The 3,890-nt window shown below is 30.2% G+C and overlaps 1 protein-coding gene across 2 annotated transcripts in view; it reads left to right on the forward strand.

Moving 5' to 3' along the window:
* The window catches only part of LOC113814721 (protein FAM136A), a 20,608-nt gene extending 18,658 nt beyond the window's left edge, over window positions 1-1,950 (forward strand). For both annotated transcript variants that reach the window (XM_027366772.2, XM_027366771.2), the window contains one exon: window positions 1-1,950. This exon is cut by the window's left edge and continues 340 nt beyond it. The gene's annotated coding sequence lies outside the window, so the exon portion shown is untranslated.
* The last annotated feature ends 1,940 nt before the right edge of the window (window positions 1,951-3,890 follow it).

Consider the following 3,890-nt stretch of genomic DNA (forward strand, 5'->3'; position numbering starts at 1 on the left):
AGAAATTTTTAAAATTCTGGTTTACCATGTGTTGGGAGAGCAGATTGTTGATTGCATTGCAGATGCAGTGTTGATGCAAAATGCTCCAAGACGAGGGTTGATTTTATTTCAAACCTGGTATTGAAAACTCTGTGTAGTATATGGGTTTTGACCACCTTTGTTTAGAAAAATGTAAGAACTTGTTTAAACAATGAAAAATAGTACAAGATTTATTGGAATCTGATAATACACTTTCTGTTATTCCCCCATAATAAGGTGCGACAATTTTCTAAAAGGATCTGTAGATACTTTTATGTACATAAAAGCAGATTCTCTCTTCTTTGAATATAGAAATTAGCCAATCTCTAAATGATAAGTGATGTAAATATTTACATCTTTATTTTAGACTTGTTATAATACTTGAGAAAATTATGAAATATGATTGTTATAGAAAAAAACGAAATTATATCATTATACAGTCCCACAAAATCTTTGTCTCCTTGTATAGAAGGCATGAGAGTTTCACCATAAATGTAAGAGCTTCATTGCAATGAACAGTGTATCCAGTTGTATATAATATGTTGCAAATTAACCCACCATCACTGGGAGAAGGTTATGTTCATTGTATTCCCTAAAGTATTGTTTTGTGAAATGTGTCAGCACATAGACGGCTCCACAAGTGTTTAGCCACAAAGATATTAATTAATTGACTGACATGTCACTTGATTTCACTTTATCCAGAATTTGTGAGAGAAACATAATTTTTTCACAAATGCTATCAATATCAATGCTGTTATTATTATTATAGATATAAAAATTATCACTGACATTACTAACATTTTGTAAGAAGTAAGGAAATGGGGTAAACAGTTGAAATAGGTAGAGCTTGTAATTTTCTCATTGGTGATTTAATACTTGTGGAGCCATCTATATGTAGAGTCAACTCACAGTGGGCCTCCCAGGCAGAATCGGGTTAATTTTGCATCACAAAAAAACGTTTTGGGGTAGTTTCCAGTATATGAAAGGAAGTATTCATCAGACATAATAGTGGTTGTTTGTAGTGGGAGTGGACTTTCACTTGAGTATTAGAAACTTTAGAACATGACAGCTGTTCTGGATTTGTTGGCATCATTTATGATAAAGGCCTATTAACTGCATGTACCTAATTGAATTACTGAGATAATAGGAAAAAGAATTGGGGAAATCATGAGAGATTTAGTCGCATGATAGTGAACTGGTTTGATGTTTCAAAACTAACAATAAATTTTTCAGCTCTCTGATACTAAAGCTTGAAGCTTTTGGTTTTTGCATTAAACAGGTATGATACTGCTGCTCAGGTCATAGTGCGGTGTTGTTCATAGTTTATTAATTGTAGTAGAACCCATCTTTATGCAGGGGGAATAGTCCCGAGTTGTTCATATATATGTATGAATGCATACTCATCTTGTACATAAATAGTCACATTCTATCTTTCTCTATTTGTAAAAATGTGTGGATCTGAATGTGATGAATATCCATACATGCATATATGTATTTAACAAGGTGATACCACAAGCTTTCATAGTGCTTGTTTAAATTGATGCACATGAATATCTTTGTTGCTTGGAGTATATTCTTCCTACAGGAGTATAGATGAGAAGTTTGAAATTAATTAATGTTTTATATTTTTTACTTGACATCATTCTACTTTCCCATTTAATTTCCAAAAATTCATTCCTCTCTCTTTTTTCTACCAGTTAATGCTGAAATTACCTGTTGACTAAAGTATTTGTTAAGTTGGGACCTCATTATCAGAATAATGTTTCTCCCGAAATTGTCAGTTGTTATTGCTTCAATATTTTATTTTTAAATTTTTTAGCTGAAATGGATGGTGTAAGTGCCCATTTTCTATATTTTTTTCTGTACCCTCCTAAAACTGTAAAGTAATAATGTAAATATGAGACTTATAAAATGAAAGTTATAGTTCATTTTTTTATGATTTTATTGGCCTTCAAGTTTTTTGGTCCTATTTGGTTTATAGTTTTTGAGCATACGATTAGTGTACACAGAAAATGAAATGCAACAGACTTAAATGTAGAAAAAAAAGGATATGATTCATTCTGCCAGAACATGAATGTATTTGTGCAACAGGATTAGAAGTGCAACCAAGTATTGTACAGTAATAAAATGCAAGAAACAGTGGTTAAAAGATATTGGTGGAACAGCTTGCCATATAACAATTGAAGCACAGAAGATGCAGTGGTACCTTTTAATAGAAACAGATGACATGATGACTTTCCAAGGTCCACTGTAATTTTAGTTAATTAATTATGCTTATATAAAGATGGCTCTATTAGTACTTAGTCACCAAGAAGGCAATTACTAGTCCTTTGTATCTCACCTGTTTATACTTTGCATGGATTTCCATTAAGTACTTATCAGTAGTATCTTAATAATATCATAATAATCATAATGTCAATAACAATATTAACACTATCGATATTAGTAGCATTATAAGAAAAAAAAAAAAAATCATGGAAAAATCAAATTTTTGGCAGTCATTAAGACCTAATAATTGACACCTTGGGTGGCTGAGCACTTTTGGAGCCAGCATTGTGTAACAAAATTGACAAAAGACTACAATTGACAGTACGTAACCCCACTGAACTAGGTTATTATGCTTGACAGGACAGGTTTTACATTATTATTATTATTATTATTATTATTATTATAATCATTATCATTACTATTCAATTGACATACATAACCCTACAGCTATTGAATGAATATGCTTTAGCGGGTAGTACTTTCTTTCGTCTTTCTTTTTCTTTTCTTTTTTTCTTTTAGGGGAGGGGAGGACTTTTTAGCCTTGTGTGTTTTTGTAAGCATAGCTACTTAATATACCAGACAATGCATTAGATCATCTAGTAAAGAAATGGACTCTTTTTATGTTGAGAAACCCTTAACCCATTGTGAAAGGTATGCATACTGTCCACTATAGTTTTGTTTTATTAATTTTGTTTATACATAGATGGCTTCACATGCTTTTTGGCACCAAGGAGCTAGATACTAGGCTACTATCATTTATATACTATGTTAAGACAATTAAAACTTTGTTTTTTTCCAAGAAAAGTGACAAACTTGGAGAGGTCAGCTGGGCCTAGTAATTAACCACTTGTTTGACTAAAGGTTATTTAGCCATCTATGTATAAGCATAATTAATTGATAAAACCAGAGAACAGTTCATGTAAACATAATTGCCTGGCATCACTGGGTTAACAGAGCCAGGTGAATGCCCTGTTGAAATGTGTGACATAATTGATAGTTTTTGAAAATTTAGGGAAATGAGAAACTTAAAGAAAATCATTTAAATGAAGATTTGGAAGAGAGGAACTATGTATATATATTTTCTTTATTTAGTATTCTCATTACATTAAAAAGCTTTTCTGGTTTAGAAAAAAATAAATAATTTAACATTTGACTTCTTACCTTATATAACTGCTTGTACTTGTTATATTTGGTATTTGTTTCCAATAGGAACAAGGACTTTCAAGTACAAAATATGACGAAAGAACTTAATTTTTAAGGCCTTATTAATTTTTTAGACATTACGGAGTTGCATTTTTTACCCTTCTGTTCTGGCTATATTATGTCCTACTGATGTCATGCCCTTGCTGTATATCAGATGTTTCTTGTGAATTTAAAAAATAATTATCTCTTTCAAGACATGACTAAAAGGAAAGATAGAAAAATTCTACATATATATATATATTATATATATATATATATATATATATATATATATATATATATATATATATATATTATATATGTATATATAAAATATAATATAATATATAATTTCTATATAATATATGTATATATAAAATATAATATAATACATGATTTCAAGATGTCACAAACTATGTCCT

The sequence above is a fragment of the Penaeus vannamei genome, chromosome 20 (genome assembly GCF_042767895.1).
Source record: "Penaeus vannamei isolate JL-2024 chromosome 20, ASM4276789v1, whole genome shotgun sequence".
In the NCBI taxonomy this organism is placed as follows: Eukaryota; Metazoa; Arthropoda; class Malacostraca; order Decapoda; family Penaeidae; genus Penaeus; species Penaeus vannamei.